The sequence below is a fragment of the Ovis canadensis genome, chromosome 12 (assembly GCF_042477335.2).
Source record: "Ovis canadensis isolate MfBH-ARS-UI-01 breed Bighorn chromosome 12, ARS-UI_OviCan_v2, whole genome shotgun sequence".
NCBI classification, from domain to species: domain Eukaryota; kingdom Metazoa; phylum Chordata; class Mammalia; order Artiodactyla; family Bovidae; genus Ovis; species Ovis canadensis.
The window spans coordinates 38,081,484-38,102,626 of NC_091256.1; the positions used below are offsets into that span (position 1 = coordinate 38,081,484).

Sequence of the window (21,143 nt, forward strand, 5' to 3'; positions counted from 1 at the left end):
AATATATTTGCTTTGTAAACATCTCTTTCTTTCCCATTACCTGCACTTCCTATGTTCTCAGACTGCTGACTCTGCACACACACACACACACACACACACACAACACACACACACACACACACACACACCCATTTCTCATTTGGTTAAATTCATCTGGGGAATAAAGGGCAAAAAGACATTCCTATTTATTAACTTTGAAAAGTAGATAAATAATTAATAGCCCCTGGAGTCCATGGACACTGGATAGCAGGCCCTTTGGGCAATCTTTCTTCTTCTCAGTTTCTTGTATGTGGTTCATCTCTCTGGCAGTATGTTAATTGTAAATAATAATCAGTGGAAAAACACAATTATTGTTAACCAACAAATTCTAATTAGTATGAGAAAATATGTTTTCTGATTAGATTATACACAGGCCAGATAGAAGTAATGGTCTAATGCCTAAACATTTTAAAGGTTTTAGGTGATTATTCGTGAAGTTTAAAAAAACTGTTGAAAGAGTCCCTGCATTTCTTCATTTAATTTTATCTCAAAAAATGTGCTGTTTACTTAATCATACTAAATGTGTAGGCAAATGTGGCACAGGATGGTAGCCTAAATTTAAAAAGCTGAAGGAATTAATGAATGCCATTCATTAACAACAAAAGCGCAAAACAGTAGTTCTTAGCTTTTTTTTTTTTTTTTTTAAAGGTTTGTGGAGCAGTCTTTGGCTAAGTCAGGACCTAGAGGGTTTTAGGACTTTCTGGTTCTATAATACCAATGGGGTTTGTGTCTTTTCATAAGAGTGACCTTCCTGTGTACATCTGTGAAATACAAGAATGTCCACTTTCTAACTACACCTCTGACCCTTGGCAAATATTATGAAAATAGAAATAGATGTGTTTGTAAGGTTCAGTCACAGAGTTTCAACAACACTGTTCTTTTCCTTTTGTTTCCTGGTGTCCGTCCTTTGCATTCTTATCCTTTCTTTCCTATGATTGGACATGTCCACCACAAGGTTTACCATAATAATAAAAAAAAAATAAAGAGCTAACACCTACCAGGCCTTGTTTTAAGTATTTACATTCACTGTACTATTTTAACCTTCCCATCAACCTTATGAGGTATGTAATATTATTGATGGTATACAGTATTATCAATATTACCCCCATTTTATGGGTGATAAACTGACGCACAGAAAACTTGAGGTCACATAGCTGGCGTGTGGGAGAGCCGGATGCACAGGCTTCAGAACTGTGTGCTCTGCACTCCACTGCTTTTTGGAGATGGCTGGTACTCTGAAAAGTACTGATTGTTTAAAGGGGCCAAAAAGAAGAAATAGAGCAAGTCCTATAAATTAATTCTTTCAAAGAATTTTTTTAAAAATGTGGACCATTGTTAAAGACTTTAATCTGTTACAGTATTGCTTACATTTTTATGGTTTGGTTTTTTGGTATGTGGGGTCTTAGCTCCCTGCCCAGGGATCAAACCTGCACCCCCAGCATTGGAAAGCAAAGTCCTAACCATTGACTGCCAAGGAGGTCCCTGAATTAATTTTTTGACTTTGCCCTTTTTGTGTACATAAAATTTTGGTCCCTCACCTTTGAAGCTCCTGTTGTCTCATCGGCCCATTTAGTGGTAGATAAATGACTTCATGAGCGCTAGGAAAAGGTTTTCCTTCTTCCAGAAGCTACCTGGGGGAGTGCCCGAAAGCTCTTTGTCAAACATACAGTTCATTTCTTCAAAAAAGTCCTGGTTGAAATGCAGCGTCTTGCCTAGAAGGGATAGATAGCACACTAGGCTAGGTATAACCTGGAGATTTGTTTATCCATTTAGCGAACTTCATCTTAAAATAGTGAAGGAGGGCCAGAAGGAATGAATGAACTTAATTTCCTTTCGAACTGGGAGAGCTCCAAACCTAGAGGGCTTCTTGAGAGACACATTAAGTCAGGAGGCCTCAGCCGGGTTGTTTTGCAACTGCTTGTGTCTCTCTCTAGTGCGAGTTTCTCAACTATGTAAGCCTGTACTTGTCTAGGATCCTGGGAAAAGAAAGAACCAGCCTTGATTTATACAAGAATTCGTACTTGATTGCTTTACTCCATTAGTGGCTCCAGCCAGGTCAACTGGCAAAGGAAGATAGATGTCTAACTAAGATGAGGCCAGACAGCAGATGCTTAGTATCCAAGGGCAGGACAGGAAGGGCCAGCTCAGAGACTACAGGAGCTTCTGTTGAGAGTCTACTGTGAGGGAGGGCGGCTGGGCTGCTTGGAGCCCTTACAACGGCATGTGCCCCGAAGAATGTGGGTAAATGATTGCTCTGCCTTGTGCTGGTGCCCTAGTCAAGTTTCTTTTTTAGCAGCTTCTCTGAGGATAAGCACACTGTGTCTACTGTGCCCATCACCGCGTAGTTGGGGTGTGGGTTCTCTTCTATTTCAGATACTCTACTTGATAACGAGAAAGTGGCCTAGATGACTTCTTTTTTTATTGTTATTTTTAAATTTTTTTTAAATTAATTTTTGTTGGCATATAGTTGCTTTACAATGTTGTATTTCTATCGTACAGCAAAGTGAATCAGCTATACGTATAGGTATAGCCCCTCTTTTTTGGTTTTCCTTCCTATTTAGGTCACCACAGAGCACCGGGTAGAATTCCCTGGGCTATACAGTAGGTTCTCATTAGTTACCTATTTTATTCATATATAAATATGTCAATAGTGAAAGTCGCTACTCAGTCATGTCCAACTCTTTGTGACCCCATGGACTGTAGCCTGCCAGGCTCCTCTGTCTGTGGAATTCTCCAGGCCAGAATACTGGAGTGGCTAGCTGTTCCCTTCTCCAGGGGATTTTCCTAACCCAGGGATCAAACCCAAGTCTCCCACATTGCAGGCGGATCCTTACCGTCTGAGTCACCAGGGAAACCCAAATATGTCAATATATGTGTATATATATGTCAGTCTCAATCTCCTAATTCATCCCACCTCCCCCTTCCCACCTTAGTGTCCATACATTTGTTCTGTATGTCTGTGTCTCTATCTTTCTTTTGCAAATAAGATCATGCCCTAGGTGACTTCTTGAGGTCCCTGTAGCCTAAGGGTTCAGTGTATCTGGTTTCTGTTGCCACTACATAGTATTACTTGATTAGGTTTTGCGGGTAGAAGAAAGGAATCCTAAATAGCCCCAAAGCATAAAACTTTGGCTATGCCATAGCTTTGTTTCTTTTTTTAAGACTTATTATGCAAGATTTTAAGGATACGCAAAGGTAGAATAGTCTAGAGATTCCCATGTGCCCACTGTCCAGTTACAGTAGCGGTCAATTCATCCATTCTCCCTCTTTTGCTTATTTTGAAGTAAATCCAAGATATTATTTATAATATATGTATTTATATTTTGGTATATAAGTCTAAAATAACAACCCTTTTTGAAAACATTGCCACAAAGCCATCATCATACCTAAAAAGCTGAATAATCCCTTAATTACCATCAAATATGCAGTTAGTGTTCAAATTCCCCCAACTGTCTCACATACATATTCTTTTTAAACAGTTGGCTTGTGTGAAGCAAGATCCAAATAGGATCTACACATTGCTTTTGGTTGATATATTTCTAAAGTCTCACTGTTTAAGGAAGCATTTTTATTTAGGTGTAATATTAAGAGGGGAGCGCACACCTCCTGGTGCACAACTCAGTGAATATTTCTCCATGAAACCACCACCCATGTGTCATGAAATAGAGCTTTAACCAGGATCCCATAGTACCTTATTGTAGTTTTAATTTGCATTTCTCTGATGACTGATGATGTTAAGTCATTTTAAAATATATTTTTTGGAGCCATTTCTATAGTCTCTTCTATGAAGTGCCTAGGAAAGTTCTTGTGCTCCTCTCTCTCCCTTTTAAAAGTGTGTTTCCTCCTTATCGATTTGTGGAATTCTTTATAGATTCTGAATACGAGTCCTTTGTTGAATGTATGTACTGCAAATGTCTTCTCCTCCTGTGTGGCTTGCCCTCACTCTCTTAATGGTGTCTTAATGAGCAGAATTTCTTAATGAAGTTCAGTTCATCAATTGCTCCCTTCATGGTTTGTGCTTTTCTTGTCCGACTTTAGAATTCAATCCCTGGCCTCAAGGGCATGGTGATATTCGCCTAAGTTATCCTCCAGAAGTTTCAGCGTTTTGTTTTTTAAAATTGTCTACATCTATACTCCTAGTATTTGGTTTTGTGACAGGTATGAGGCAGGGGGTCTACATTAATTTGTTTCTCCATGTGAACATCCAGATATCTGGCACCATTTTTGTTGTTGTTTACTTATTTGTTTATTTGGCCTCACCGTGCAGCATGAGGGTTCTTTGTTCCCTGACCGGGGATTGAACCCAGGCCCTGGGCAATGAGAGCAAGAGTCCTAATCACTAGACAGCCAGGAAATTCCTGATCTAGCACCGTTTTGAAAAGACCATCCTTCCCCCTCTGTCCTGCAGTGGTATCATTATCCTACATTAGAGGAGTGTACCTGTGCGGGTCTGTTCCTCAGCTCTGTTTGTTCTATTGGTCTGTTTATGTATCTTTGTGTTTCAGTTGGCAAAAGTTTGTGCTAATACCATGCTGACTCAATTGCTATAATTTTATAATAAGTTTTTCCATGTGGTTATGTAAATCTATCAGTTGTTTTTCTTCAAGATTTTCTTGGCTGTTCTTGGCCCTTTACATGCCATAGAAAAATAGAATAATCTTGTCAGTTTACACAAAATAACTGCCGAGATTTTGACTGGAATTAAATAAAATCTGTGCATTGATTTGTGAGAACAAATATCTATAATATGGCAAGATTTCATTTTTTATGGCTGAGTAATATTCCATTATGTGTGTGTATGTATGCACATAGCTATACTTATGTACACACATCCACACACACGTTGTTGTTCAGCCACCAAGTCATGTCCGACTCTTTGTGACCCCATGGACTACAGCACGCCCGCCTTCCTTGTCCCTCACCATCTCCAGGAGTTTGGCCAGGTTCATGTCCATTGTATCGGTGATGCCATCCTTTGTAACTCTCTTCTTCTGCCTTCAATCTTTCCCAGCATCGGGGTCTTTTCCAATGAGTTGGCTATTCGCATTATACACAAAATTGTGTGTGTGTATCATATATACACACACACATATACATATATACACATATATACACACACACATAGGTCCCATCACTTCATGGGAAATAGATGGGGAAACAGTGGAAACAGTGTCAGACTTTATTTTTTTGGGCTCTAAAATCACTGCAGGTGGTGACTGCAGCCATGAAATTAAAAGACGCTTACTCCTTGGAAGAAAAGTTATGACCAACCTAGATAGCATATTCACAAGCAGAGACATTACTTTGCCAACTAAGGTCCATCTAGTCAAGGCTATGGTTTTTCCTGTGGTCATGTATGGATGTGAGAGTTGGACTGTGAAGGAGGCTGAGCGCTGAAGAATTGATGCTTTTGAACTGTGGTGTTGGAGAAGACTCTTGAGAGTCCCTTGGACTGCAAGGAGATCCAACCAGTCCGTTCTGAAGGAGATCAACCCTGGGATTTCTTTGGAAGGAATGATGCTGAAGCTGAAACTCCAGTATTTTGGCCACCTCATGCAGAGTTGACTCATTGGAAAAGACTCTGATGCTGGGAGGGATTGGGGGCAGGAGGAGAAGGGGACGACAGAGGATGAGATGGCTGGATGGCATCACTGACTCGATGGACATGAGTCTGAGTGAACTCCGGGAGTTGGTGATGGACAGGGAGGCCTGGCATGCTGCGATTCATGGGGTCGCAAAGAGTCGGACACGACTGAGCGACTGAACTGAACTGATACACACACACACACACACACACACACACACATATATATATACATACACACACACAATGGAATACTGCCTGCCTTCCTGTGTGCTCAGTTTTGTCCAACTCTTTGGACCCCATGGACTGTAGCCTGCCAGGCTCCTCTGTCCGTGGGATTCCCCAGGCAAGAATACTGAAGTGGGTTGACATGCCTCTCTCCAGCTATCTTCCCAACCCAGGGATGGAACCCACATCTCTTAGGTCTCCTGCATCTGCAGGCAGGTTCTTTACCATTAGCACCACCTGGGAAGCTACTCAGCCATAAAAAATGAAATTTTACCATTCACAAGGGTATTATGCTTGGTGAAATAAGTCACACGTGTGTGCTAAGTCACTTCAGTTGTATTTGACTCTTTGTGATCCCATGGACTGTAGGGATCTCTTATGTCTCCTGTATTTGCAGGTGGGTTCTTTACCACTCATGCCATCTGGGAAGCCCATAAGTCACACAGAGAAAGACAAATACTTATGTTACCACTTACAAGTGGAATCTAAAAAATAAAACAAATTAGTGAATATCACAGAAAAGAAACAGACTTAATATATATGCAGAACAAGCTAGTGGCTACCAGTGAGGAAAGGGAAAGAGGGGAGGGGTAAAAGAGAGGTAAGAGATTAAGAGGTACAAACTACTATGTATAAAATAAATAAGCTACAAGGGAATACAGCACAGGGAATGTAGCCAATATTTGATGAATCTGCCTGCAATGCAGGAGACCCAGGTTCTTCTCTGGGTCAGGAAGGTCCACTGGAGAAGGGAATGGCAACCCACTCCAGTATTCTTGCCTGGAGAATTGCAGGAGCCTGGTGGGGTGCAGTCCACAGGGTTGCAAAGAGTCGGACACGACCGAGTGACTAACACACACTCACACACATACATGTGTATTTTATTTATACATTTATCTGTTGATGGACACTTAGGTTGCTTTCATACCTTGGCTATTATAAACAATGCTGATATGAACATTGGGGTGCATGTATCTTTTCAAATTAGTGTTTTTGTTCTCTTCAGATATGTACCCAGAAGTGAAATTGCTGGGTCATACGGTATTCTATTTTTAGTTTTTTGAGGAACTTCCATCCTGTCCTCCATGGTGGCTGCACCAATTTACATTCCCACCAAGAGTGCGCAAGGGTTCCCTTTTCTCCAGAGTCTTGCCAGCACCTGTTACTTGTTGTCTTTTTGATAACAGCCATTCTGACAGATGTGAGCTGATATCTCATTGTGGTTTTGATTTGTATCTCTCCGATGATTAGTGATGTGAGCATCTTTTCATGTGTTTGTTGGCCATGTGTATGTCTTCTTTGGAAAAAGATCAATTCAGTGTCTGCTCATTTTTTTAGTTGAAGTATAATTGATTTACAGTATTATATTAGTTTCTGGTATATAGAAAAGTGACTCAGTTATACACGTATATTATATATATATTATTCTCATATTCTTTTCCATTATGGTTTATTACGGGATATTGAATATGGCTCCTGGGCTATACAATAGGACCTTTTTGCCTGTCTGTTTTTCCTTTTTGGCCACGCAGTGGAGCTTGTGGGATTTTGGTTCTTGAACTCCACCACTGGGCTGGCAGGGAATTCCCTTGCCTGTTTTATATATAGTAGCTTGTATCTGCTAATCCCAAACTTCTAATTCAGCCCTTCCCCACCACCTTTCCCCTTTGGTAACCATAAGTTCATTTTTTATATCTATTTCTGTTTTAGAAATAAGGTCATTTATATAATTTTTTTGGTTCCACATGTAAGTGATATCGTATGATACTTGTCTTTTTCTGTCTGACTTACTTCGCTTAGTATGATAATCTCTGGGTCCATTCATGTTGGTGCAAATAACATCATTTCATTCATTTTTTATAGCTGAGTAGTAGTCTATTTTATGTATATTAGTCTATATTATGTATACACCACATCTTTATATCCATTCATCTGTCAATAGACATTTAGGTTGGTTCCATATCTTGGCTACTGTAAATAGTTTGCCCACTTAAAGTATTTTTAAAAATTTATTTACTTACCTGTTTTTGGTTGCACTGGGTGTTCGTTGCTGCACGCTGGCTTTCTCTAGTTGTGGCAAGCGGGGCGACTCTTCCTTGTGGTGCTCAGGCTTCTCATTTCTGTGGCTCCTCTTGTTCCGGAGCACAGGCTCTAGAGTGCCTGGGCTTCAGCAGCTGTGTCCCACGGGCGTAGTTGCTCTGAGGCATGTGGGGTCCTCTCAGGCCAGGGATTGAACCTGTGTCCCCTGTGTTGACAGGAGGATTCTTAACCACTGGACCGCCAGGGAAGTCCCTGTCTGCTCATTTTTAATTGGATGGTTTATTTTTGCTGTTGTGTTTTGTGAATTCTTTATATATTTTGGATGTTAACCACATGTTGGACATATCATTTGTAAATATTGTCTCCTATTTAGTAGGTTGCCTTTTCTTTCTTTTTTTGAGTGTTTTTTTTTTTTTTAGTTTGATTAGCTCCAATTTGTTTATTTTTGCTTTTATTGTCCTTGTTTGAGGAGACAGATTCAAATAAATACTGCTAGGGCTGACATCAAAGAGCATGTTGTTGTTTAGTTGCTAAGTTGTGTCCGACTCTGTGACCCCACAGACTGTAGGGGTCCAGGCTCCTCTGTCCATGGGATTTCCAAGGCCAGAACACTGGAGTGGGTTGTCATTTCCTCCTCTAGGGGATCTTCCCAGTCTAAGGATCGAACCCGCATCTCGTGCATTGCGGGTGAATTCTTTACTGCTGAGCCATTGGTATCAGGTCTTACATTGAAGTGTTAAACTATTTTGAGTTAATTCTTGTGTATGGTATAATGGTCTGGTTTCATTCTTTTGCATGTGGCCGTCCAGATTTCCCAATTATATTTATTTCCAGCTCCGTTGTACGTTCTTTGCTACTTTATTGTAAATTACTAATTGTTCTTGTATGTGTGGGTTTATTTCTGGGCTCTCAGTTCTGTTCTGTGTATTGAATTTTTTATGCTAATAAAAGTGGTATCATGTTTAACATTTGATTTTCCTCTGCCTGTACTAATGTTAAGACTATTGACAGGTAGTTTATCATTACAGATAAATTAAAAGTCCATATCAGAACTAGCCTTTAGTCTTGAATTCAGTTTGTTTTTACAATTTATATTTACTTTCTACTTACGAATAATTTAACAATATAGCTGGTCTTTTACCCTTTTCAAGTATCAGATTTAAATGCTTCGTTTGGAGGGATTGAGAAGTGGGTGGCTCCAGGAGGCTATTTAGGTGAGGAATGAGCGATTCTCTGGGGAAGAACTTGTCCTAAGGGAGTGGGAGCCAGGCTGGACCCACTTGACCCTGTAATGAAGCCCTGCCCCGAGGGAGTGAGACTGTGTGCTGTCTGTCACTCATGTGTCTTCTAGCCGCGGTACCTGTGGACTCATGTCTCAGTCCTTTGGCGTGGGGAGGGAGGGCTGCCAGTGAAAAATGCAAAGAACTCTTTTACTGGCAATTTTAGAAAACACTGTATGCATACACTGTACAGCTTTGTGGCCCCTTTGATATGGTGCAAAAGCAGGACGTTGGCCTTCAGCTTAGAACTAGTTTTGCTTTGGCACTTTATTTCAGAACCTACCAGAGGCACCCCCAGTGCCACTGAGAGCAGTAATAGTAGGAGTAATATTAAGAGCTTCCATTTACTTATTTATTTAGATTGGACTATTTAAAAAGTCTTTTGTTGAATTCGTTACAATATCGCTTCTGTTGTTTATGTTCTGGTTCTTTGGCTGTGGACCATGTGGAATCTTAGCTCCTCCACCAGGAATCAAACCCGTACCCCCTGCACTGGAAGGCAATGTCTTAACCACTGGACCACCAGGGAAATCCCTAGTAGCTTACGTTTATTGAGTGCTTGTTACTTGTTACTCTGTTAGGTACTGTTTTCAGTACTTTATTAACTCATTTAATAATCGCAGCTACCCCATGAGGTAAATTAGATAAAAGTATCCTTATTTTACAAGGGTGGAAACTGAGGCACAGAGAGGCTAGATAACTTGCCTGAGATCACACAGCTTATAAATGGTAAAGCCAGGTTTCAAGCACCAGTGCCCCCTGTCTCTTAACATTATATAGGCTCTCAGATGGCAGCAGCAGATGGGGGCTAAAGTAGGAGAAAAGGAATAAGCTGGGGATCCCTGAAGGGCCTCTGGCCAGAGAGCCCACTCTGCTTGCTTTTTGTCACCCGTGGGCTAGCTAGCCCATGAGGACCGGAAGCAGTATCTTGGGGTTGGGGTGAGGGCTGCTTTAGACGGATCTGAGGGCTAAATTAGCAATTAATATCAAGAGAATGTGAAACACAGGTGAGGTAATCATAATTTTCTCTTTAGATCAGATTTATAGACTTAAGAAACATGATATCAATTTGTTTTACAATTTTGTCACCTTAAAATTTCCCTGGAGTAAGTGGAATCATGACTTCTGGTCTGTTCTTTCTCTGAGGTGACAGGCACATCTATATTTAGACCAATAGTCATGCTCCTGTGGTGATGGATCAGTGTGTGCCTCCAAAAATGGCCGAGCATCGAAACAATACTGTGTGTCTTTGTGAACCGATAAATCATCGACGTTGTAGATTTGATGCACACACTTCACAGGGACGTCTATAGAAATTTACTTGATAAGCAGAGAAAGGAACCTTTGTGCTAGGATCACAGAGAGCCACCTGGGCAAGGGTCCATGAGCTCATGTTAGTGAGCAGACTCAGATTCAGCCACATCACAAACAGAGTGAATCTAGGCTTCCCAGGCCTGAAGCAGGAGCACCATTCATTTTGATGACACTGACCACAGCCTGGGATTTTCTTTAACCCTATCCTTTCTTTTACCTCCCACATTTCATATGTCACTAAGCTCTATTGATTCTGCCCTTTAAATAGCTTTCATATCTGTCTGCTCTTTTCCTTTTCTGCTGCCACTAATTGGGATCCTGGATTGGACAATAACCTCCTGAATGCTTTTTTCCCTCTAACTAGTTCTTTCACTGCCATCAGCATTATCTTTATAAAACATAAAACCATCATATCACTTCCCTGCTTAAAAACATCTCAATGGCTCCCACAGATCACAGAATTAAAATCTTAACATCCAGAGGCTGGTCTGTGAGGCTCCTTAAAAACTAGCCCTGGTCTCTCTTTTGAGGCCCCATCTCTCTCATTTTGTCACTTGTGGAACCAACCATCCCAGTCCTCCTGGGGCTTCTGGAACCCATAGTTTGCTTTCACATAATCATGCCTTTCTTGGGATGTTTCTCAACAGGGTGCCTTCCCTGCCACCCTTCTTCTCATCTTTGCCCTTTTGGCCAACTCTTAACTTTCCTTAAGAGATTGTCCTCCTACTCACCTTGGGTGGAAGGCATGGCACGTGTCTTCTTTTTAGAAAAATATTTATTATTAATTTGGTTGTACCAGGTTTTAGTTGCGGCACGCAGGGTGTTTGATCTTTAGTTGCAGCATGTGGGATTTAGTTCCCCGACCAACAACCGAACCTCGGACCCCTGCTTTGGGAGTCTTAGCCCCTGGACCACCAGGGAAGCCCCATGGTATTCTTCTATAAGCAGTTGTCTCACCATGTTGTTCCGCTTAAATGTCTGTCATCCCTGGTAGATTGTGGAGTCCTTGAAAGAGGATTTCATTCCTCATCTCTTCCCAGGTTACCATAGGTGCTTCACAGATATTTGCTGGATGCATTCTTCCCTTCATCCAACTGTCCATTGTTCTTTCGACTAATATTTATTGAGCAGTTGCCATATGCAAAGCACTCTAGCTGCTGGAAACACATGGTGAAAAAGACACAAAATCCTTATTTCCATGGAGTTTATATACCAGTGAAAGAGGACAAGCAATAAAGAAAGAAATGGGGACTGAAGCAAATGGTAGGAAGTGTAGGCAGAGAAGTAAAGTAGGGTCACGTGACACAGAATGCGTGGGTGGATTCTGTGGACCGCCAGAGAGGGCCTTTCCGAGCGACAGCCTGCAGGCTGAGGCCTGAATGAACTACCTTGTGGAGATCAGGGTAAAGAGCATTCCAAGAAGAGGGAACAGATAATACAAAGGCCTTAGGGTAAGAACAAGCTGACTTAGAACAAACACTGGTTACCTAAAGCCAGGGCAATATCAGGGCACAGTAAGGAAAGTGTCTGCAGCAGGCAGAACTGAAGCCATAGGTCATAGCTGGTTTAGGAGTCAAAGGTTCTTTAAATCATACTAGATACTTATTGGCAGCTACAAATAGCAAAATAAAAAGGCCCTGCTGTTCACACCTGATGCACAAAAGCACTTAGGAATGTAGGTGCCTCCCCACTTCACTGGAAGCCAAGCTGTCCATGTCAAGATGGCCTGTGTGAAGAAACTGCCCAGTTGTAATCCACTTGGCTTTCTCTTCTTGGAGCCTTCAGTTTGCCCAAGCCATACAGTTAATATAGCCACAAGAATGTGGACTTTTATCTGCTCTGAAATTTGCCTATTTTTTAACCTTTCCAGTGGGAAAGGGCCTTTACTTTACCCATCCCTCATTATTTTCCAGCTTAATGTTTTTTACTCCCTTCCTGTAACTGAAACAAAAAAAGCTGTATCTGAAGATCTGTGTGCTTTTGTACAGGGTGAGCATGTGCTCATGTACACATGTGGGCCGTGGCCGAAGGTTACATAACAAGAGCTGTTCTGAGTACAGTTGGCTCATGCCGAAAGCCCTGATGTGGCAACTCCAAATTTCATCGCAGGTAGGCTGAGCATGAACTTGAAAATCAGGAGTCGTGGCTCAGGGCAGCCTGCTGGCCAGCTTTATTTTCCAGCTCAAAATGTTTCCTGAAAACCCTGGGTTTGGGTTCAAAAGGGCCAAGAGAGTTCTGTTTTACAGACAGGTGCTCCCTGCCACAGAAATGGTGATATACAAGTTTCATCTTCCCCAGTGGGTGGGTGGCTATGATATAGGCGATCAGGCCTGATAGAAGTGTTCACATTCTTTGTGGTTTTATTAACCAAGTGGCTTGGCCACATCAAGGCCATGTCTAGACAGCATAATAGGCCCTGCTATGGCACAATGATCTGGTTTGTGTGTGTGTGTGTGTGTGTGTGTGCGTGTCCCCACCCCACCCCCACCCCCCGCGCTTTAATTATGTTTCTGGTTGTTCTTCGTGGAATTGACCATCTAGAAAACTTACTTAAATACACAGTGTAATAATTTAGGATTAAAAGGATTCTTGGACCTCTAAGCCTTTGAGACAAATTAACTGCGGTGTTAGGTGTCTTGCCCAGGGATAGACGGTGGGTTGGTGTCAGACTAGGTCTGACAGTCTTGGGTTCCTGGCTTCCATGGTGGCTTTTCTGTTCCCAGTCATACTGCCTTTAATCACTGAAGGGAGATAGCAAAATGGTGAACTGATGAGTTTTTTTAAACTGGTAGTTCATATTTTAAAATTGGGAGATTACACATCAGAATCTGGGTTTCTGGTTTCTCCAGAAAGACTTGAGTCCATACTCTTGCAGGACTGGCTGTTGGTAGCAGCAGTGGCTTCTTCCTTTATACAGGTCATGTGGTCTCCAGTTTACTACAGTCTGCACTAGTCCTTATTATCTCTCAAACACTGAAATTGACTGTCAGCTGCCATTTATGGTCCATTGTGAGCTGCTGTATTTCTGATAGGAGAATTAAGAGGAAAGAGAGCTATTTCTCATGCCCCACCTATCTATTAAAAGTGGGCCATATTTCAAGAAGAATGGATTACAAATTTTTTTTTTTTGCCACACCCCATGGCATGTGGGACCCTCATTCCCCAATCAGGAATCACACCCTGCATTGGCAAGCAAAGTCTTAACCACTGGACCGCCAGGGAAGTTCCAGAATGGATATTTTAAAAAGCAAAGTGTTTCAAGGCCAAAGAATACAGCTCAAGATACTATAAAACAAATCTGTTTGGAACCTATAAGGCATTAGAAGTTGCAACTCTTGTGCTAAACTCTGATACCATATCAGAAAAACTTTGGATACATTTTTTCAGTGAGGTTACAGAATACCCTTGACAAGTTTTGAAAAGAGATTTTTGTAGCATGGGGCCAAGAAGAAAAGCGGAACAGAGAAAGGAAAAGGGACCCTTCTCTCGCTTTGCCCCATGGCAGAGCTATTAAATGTGAGATTAGTCTGCTTAGACAGTGAGTAAGTCAAGTTGTCCAAAAGGCTGTGCATTAAGAACTCTTCATATTAACTTTAGGCAGGAATATGTTGAACTGTTCAGCTGTGAGCTGATATTCAAGGCAACAGAGATACTGAGAAAGTCAGAACCGAGGATTCCTTTCCCATTTGCTGGGATAACCGTGAAATTGCTTAAAGGAAATGTGCTATATTATTCTGAGAAATCAATGACAAATAAGCAACACCCAAAGTGTACCACACTGATGATTTCTTGAATAAAAGGCTCATTTCTCCTCGTGATTTCTTTCTTTTTTTCTGGTCTCTGCTTCTAGCTATCCTTCAACTTTACCAACAAACATTTGGTTTGTGAAGCCAAGAGGCTCCATAAAAGGTTAAAAATAATTCAGCTATATTGTGTTGAACTTAATTGAAGTGTCATGAACCATCTTGAGAGCAGGAGAACCAGTTCTCTCTTGTTGCTATTGGCTTAGTCTGTTTACCTTTCTGGTGCCCTGTCCTCTGAAGCTTGGGCTGGGAGGCCTGGTGAGGAATGTTTCCTCTGAGGTTTCGACAGGTTTGGCTGTTCAGCACTGCCTCAGAAGCTGCCTGGCTGCAGGTAAGGAAGGCTGTTGCCCTATGGGAGGGATAATTATGGTCAGTGAGTTTGAGCCTTTAGCTTGGCCTTACTCTGCACCCAAATTCACATCTGATTCAGGAAATCTATTTTTGTGTGTCCACATCAACAATTTCCTTGCTCGCTTTATCGAAGGGAAACAGCCTTGCCGTACTGGTGAGGAGATTATGAATCAGGCCTCTTGCCTGGCTGAGTTGCAGGGCTTGAAAGGATTAAGTCAAGGGAGGAGTCACTGTCATCAGAATATCTACACACAACTCCTCTCTGACTTACCTACACAAAGCATGATCACCCTGGAGGGGGCAGGTGGTGAGCAGGCATTGGGGAGGCAGGGGCCTGAAATCCTTTTTTTCCCCAGTTCAGGGGGCACCATTGGTTGTGCCTTTTCCAGAGAACCTTGAAGTCTGGGGATCTCAAGATATGCCTTAACTGTGAGAAATCTCTTCTGGGCTTGTGACAGCGTTGTCGCTTAAGTGGCTCGAGTATCCATCACAAGTAGAGCATGTGATGGACAGCCAGACTTTTCATGGCTAGGGGAGGTTCTTTGACTTACAGGAACATAGTGGGTCCAGGATTGTCCAGGAGCCACAGTGAGTGGGGCCTCCTGAGGTTGATAAACCCTGAGTAGATTAGGGTGGAGCTCCCTTAGGAAGGGAAGGGTCCCTTCCCTTGGCTCAGTCTGGAGAACCTTGCCTTTGAAACAGTCAGGCTGTGGTTAGCATTATGAGAGATTCTTTTTGTTCCATCCCTCTTATAGCATATGTAATAGGATAATGGAAAAAAAAATCCCTTCAATTGCCATACCAGTGTTGCCACATCAAAGCAACAGTTAATGTACTTGTCATGGCAAATTAACATGGATCCCAATACAAACACGGCTTTATCCCTTTTTGTTTTTAAAAGAAGCATTTGGCTTGTATATTCTGTTTGAAACATCAAACATAATGCATGGTCATATTTGAATATGGACACTACTTATGTTTTAATAATAACTGGCATTTTTATTATGTCTGTGGCACCACAGGTGTATCATTTTAAATTATGTATATAGCATTTAAGGTGTATAGTGACTTATATAATTACTGTTGCTTCATGTGGCCTACATAGGATGTACCAATTTAGCAGATGATGTCACTCAAATCACATGAAAACTCCCCTTAGAATTCCCTGGTGGTCCAGTGGCTAACACTCTGCGCTGTCTGTGCAGGGGGACTCCATTCAGTCCCTGGTTTGGGCACTAGGATTCTGCATGCTACTTGTACCCCTCCACCCACCCCAAAATAGTCCCCTTAATCTTCCTGTCTGAATTCATGGAAATCACAAGTCTGGAGAAGTATTTTCATACCAATAACATTGTCCATGAAATCTTGACAACTTCTTACCTTCTCCCCTCTCCTTACACCACCTTCTCCCACAAGCTTGGCATCGCTTCACAGTAAAGGTCCACCCATGACAAGCCCCAGTGTGTAGTGGGTCTGAACCCTTGCCTGGATCCACGGCCAGAAATGGGATGTGGTCCAAGGAACAGCCTAGACGAGTGCCAACAGGGACACGTGGCAAGGGTTCTCCTTGCTTTCTGACACTCTTCAGCTGTCGTCTCCCAGGGAAGAGGAGCCTTGGCCATCATCCCCTCCTCCTACAAGTCTGTGTTGTAACTGCCTCAACATCCCCTTTTGGCTGAGTTGGTGAATCCAAGAAGGGTAATGCTTGCCATGAGCATCAGCTGGAGTCCTCCACAGTATGTTGACTCCACTAGAGCCGGGTGGGTGGTGCCAGCGAGGTGGCTGGGCCCCTAGAGGAAGCGTGTAACTAACCCTGGGCAACAGCCTGAAGACTTTGGTGGCAGACGCCCCGCCCTGTGCTCTCAAGCGTGGGCGGGTGCATGTTTTCTAGGCCAGCAGCTCTAGAGGACAGCCAACAGGCTCCACCATCAGTTCTGGTAAAGGAAATATATGCGAGGAGGCCAAACTGGAAGTGAATAAGAGACCATGGTGTTCAAGGTTAGATAGGAAGAGCTCCTGACGCAGAAGTGGGTTTTCCCTTTTAAAATGAAGATGGCCACAGCTGATGTGGCCTCCTGTGTGTCCTCTGGTGATCACCATCCTCTGGTCTCCTACTGAGGAGAGGGGAGATGGCCTTGGATTCCCAAAGTAGCCTCACAAAGGGAGGAGGCCCAACTCCGCCCAGCCATTTTCACATTTCCCCTGTGAAATTCACCAGCACTCGGAGCTCTGAAGATCCAAGCGTGCTCACCTGAGTGGCAGTCTGTGAGTGGCAGTCTGTGGGGAGAGAACGTAAGATTTCTTTCCTGCTGCTCCCTTTACTGTCTCCCTACGGAGCCCTAAGTAGACAAAATATTGGGCCAAAGGGCCAAATAATCTTGTTTGGGGAATCTCAGCATCTCATTTTCCAGCCAAGCACTTTCCCCATCCTGTAACTTTCCAGTTGTAATTCGGGGAATATTATTGATAACTCTGACACCTGGTGGTCACTTCAAAAACTGCACTCTGGGAGGATCGACAGTCTTCTGATTACTTTTAAGTTTTTGTTTTTCCGGTTCCAATTTCAATGTAAATAAGATATACTTTATACCTTAGTTAGTCTTACTAATTGAATTATTTATGAGTAAAATTCTTGAGAATGCATTTAACAGAATACACTTGTATAAAACATTTCTGTAAAGACATACCCCAAACTGCATGTTACAGTCCTTGGAGTGAAGCTAGGTTTGGAGGGGAGGGGGAACTTATTTACTTTACACCCACTAGTTATGTCTGAAATCGATTTTAAGCGGGAAGGAAGGGTTACTCTGAGTGTGGCTGGAGGACCCCACTTGGGCAGGAGGCCCGGAAGTCCAGGATATTCCCCTCCAGGGCTCCGACCCTCTCCTGGTTTTGTGTCCAGGGACCTGTAGTGCTTTCATGTGTTTGGAGGGCGTGGAGTATGGCTGGCCTCCCTCTGATCTTGTTCACTGTTGGTGGTGGGGGAGCCCAGCAGCTGAGCAGAGGCCGGTCCTGGGGAGCCGAATGGCCGGAGTGCTGAAGCAGGGAAAAATTCCCCTCTCCCTTGATGGTCACGGGCTTCCCTGGTGGCGCAAGTGGTAAAGAACCTGACTGCCAATGCAGGTGACATAAGAGATGCATGTCTGATCCCTGGGTCGGGAAGGTCCCTTGGAGGAGGGCTCGGCAACCCACTCCAGTATTCTTGCTTGGGAAATCTCATGGACAGAGGAACCTGGCGGGGTACAGTCCATAGGGTCACAAAGAGTCCAGCATGACTGAGGCGACTTAGGAGGCATGCACGTTGGTGGTCACAGTAGTGAAGGAAGCAGCCATCCTGCCAGGTGTGGGCTGCCCGCTCCCCGAGGTCGTGCTCCGCGGTGGGGCTCCAGTTGGAGAGTCAACCACTCATTTGAGTTTCTGACGCCTCACAGGTGTAAGGCACCCAGAGCTAAACTTCACCAGGTGTGTGAGGCGAGGCCCGTTGAGGTGCGGGGCAAAAGCTCCCCAGATTTTAACCCCAGAGAAGTGGGCTGGGGGCAGATGTGGCCTGGGCCTGGCTGGCAGGAGCGCCCGGTCTGACAAAAGCCGTCACCTTTTGACTAGCTTCTCTGTGCCTCTTACTGAGCAGCACCAGCATTGCCTTCTGCTCTTGAACACACCTCCCACCGCTTTCCCACCACTCCCGCTCATGATAACGTGCCTTCATGAGGGCACGTGTGTTGCACGTAGCCACTTTCCAAGTATGTGCTCTGGACAGCAAACACTCCTCTCGCATGACTGTGCCCATTCACCCAGCTTACCAGCCAGCAGCCCAGAAACACTGGGTGACTGGGTGACCGCAGAGGAAGTTGCAAGGTGTTCAGGGCACAGCCCCAGGGAAGTCTCCCAGGGCCAGGTCTGATCTCCAGGGAGGAGAGAGTTCCTGCCTGCGCTTGTCATGTGGTCCCTGAGGGTGGAATCAGGACCAGGACACAGGAGTGGAGCTCTTTCAAAGCAGCTCTTCAGGGAAAGAAAATCTCAGCACTGCACTCAAGTATTGGTCTTTATACCCAGAGAACATTTTTCAGCTCCAGTGATTAACTCTTTTTTTATTTTTGGCCCCACCATGTGGCATGCAGGATCTTAGTTCCCTCACCAGGGATTGAATCCATGTCCCCTGCATTGGGAGCTTGAATCTTAAGCAGTGGATGGTCTAGTGATGAACTCTTTTAGGAGTCCCTCAAGGTGCAAGACAGCATAAGTGCTGTCTCAGGATTGACCCGAGTGTCCACCATCTTTTGACTTCCAAAGTCAGGCATTCCTGGATCACTCTTGGTGACCCACCTCTCCTTCCTCAAGGTAGTCCCCACCTTCTACCTTCCTGGAAAATCAAGGTACCTCTCTTTTCCTCCTTCCTTCCTCCTCCTGCTCAGATCAAAGCTCTCCAGCCAACACCATGTGACCTTGAGGATAGAAAACACGTGCTTGGGGAGACAGAAGAAGGCTGAGAGCCTGGTGACTTCATGGAGCTGCCAAAACAGTTGACTGCTTTACTCTCAATAAAGTGAGAAAAGAAACCCACCTACATGAACGACTGGACTTTCTTATATGAAGCCAAACTTCGTGGTAACAGATAATAGCGACCCTCTGTGATAACCAGGTGTTTCCTTGTTTCTCATCTATACTATTGCATGGGGGCAAATAGTTCTTAATAAAGAACAGAAATAACACAGATTGAATCTCTGGGGCTAGGGGTTGTTCCTCTGGTAGGACTCTGCACATAGTAATATAGATCTGGTTGGGCTATTGTTCTTAAATTACTGATTTTAAGTGTTCCTCACAGTGGAGTGGAGTTTCAGAAGCACGTATTTGGTTGCCTTAGTTTCAGTTTAAATATGTGGAGAGCAGTGAGGGAGGCTCCTAAGGACACAGAGGGGAAAACCAGGCATTGCCTTTGTAAGATGGACGAATGGGGAATTCCCTGGTGGTTCAGTGCTAGGACTTGATGCTTTCACTGTTGTGGCCTGGGTTCAGTCGTGGTTAGAGACCCAATGTCCTGCAGGCTGCCCAGCGTGGCAACAAAACAAAACAAAACCAAAACACATTTGGAGCTCGTAAAAAACTCTGGCACTGAGCTCAGAGAAAGCTGGGTTGAGGCCCTTGGTTCAGTTCCCCTGCCCACTAGCATGGTGAGCTTGTTAGTGTCAGATGACCCATGTATTTTTTGATCTCTGAGTCATCTTAAAAGTCAGTTTATCAAGGTATAATTGACATACCATAAACTACATCCATTTATTTTTTAATTGATTTTTTGGAGTATAGTTGATGTACAATGTTGTGTTCATTTCTGCAGTACAGTGAAACGAATTGGCTATATACATAGATATATCCCCTTTTTTTAGGTCACCATTGAGCATTGAGTGGAGTTCTCTGTGCTATACAAGGTTCTCATTAGTTATCTATTTTATCAGAAAAACTATGACAAACCTAGACTGCATATCAAAAAGCAGGGACATCACTTTGCCAACAAAGGTCCCTATGCCTGCCTGCTAAGTCGCTTCAGTCATGTCCAACTCTTTGCAACCCAATGAACTATAGCCCACCAGGCTCCTCTGTCCATGGGATTCTCCAGGCAAGAATACTGGAGTAGGTTGCCATTTCCTCCTCCAGGAGACCTCCCCAACCCAGGGATCAAACCCACATCTCTTATGTCTTCTGCATTGGCAGGTGGGTTCTTTTTCACTAGGGCCACCTGGACACATAAAAGTCCATATAGTCAAAGCTATGGTTTTTCCAGTAGTCATGTACAGATGTAAAAGTTGGATCATAAAGAAGGTTGAGCAGTGAAGAATTGATGCTTTTGAGCTGTGGTGCTGGAGAAGACTCTGGAGAGTCTCTTGGACAGCAAGAAGATCAAACTAGTCAATCCTAAGGGAAATCAACCTTGAATATTCATGAAGGGCTGATGCTGAAGCTGAGGATCCAATACTTTGGCCACCTGATGTGAAGAACCGATTCATAGGAAAAGACCCTGATGCTGGGAAAGATTGAACGCATAAGGAGAAGGGGGCAGCAGAGGATGAGATGGTTAGATAGCATCACCGACTCATTGGTCATGAATCTGAGCAAACTTCGGGAGATGGTAAAGGACAGGGGAGCCTGGCCTGCTGTAGTCCATGGGGTCGCAAAGAGTAGGATAGGACGTAGCCACTGAACAGCAACAACAACAACAACAACATATACCCAGAGTGGAATTGATAGAGCATAGTAGTTCTATTTTTAATTTTTTCTATTTAAAGAATTTTTTATTTTTATTTTTAATTTTTATGGAGTTTCCATACTGTGTCCTGTAATGGGTGCACCAATTTACATTCCCACTGACAGTGCACAAGGAGTCATGTATATTTCATGCTCTTATTTTCTCCCATTCTGTAGGTTACCTTTTAATTTTGTTGATTGTTCCTTTTCCTGTGCAGGAACTTTTTAGTTTGATGTAGTTCCATTTTTATTTTTGCTTTTGCTTTT

At 43.3% G+C, this 21,143-nt stretch overlaps 1 protein-coding gene across 3 annotated transcripts in view; it reads left to right on the forward strand.

Annotated features, from left to right (window-relative positions):
* The window catches only part of LOC138416386 (peptidyl-prolyl cis-trans isomerase A-like), a 36,602-nt gene that overhangs the window by 5,245 nt on the left and 10,214 nt on the right, over positions 1–21,143 (forward strand). Inside the window, exon 1 of one of the 3 annotated variants that reach the window (XM_069545438.1) lies at positions 19,059–19,278. The exons of the other annotated variants lie outside the window; for them this stretch is intronic. The gene's annotated coding sequence lies outside the window, so the exon portion shown is untranslated. Of the gene's footprint in view, positions 1–19,058; positions 19,279–21,143 lie in introns of those variants that run through there. 3 annotated transcript variants of the gene reach the window in all.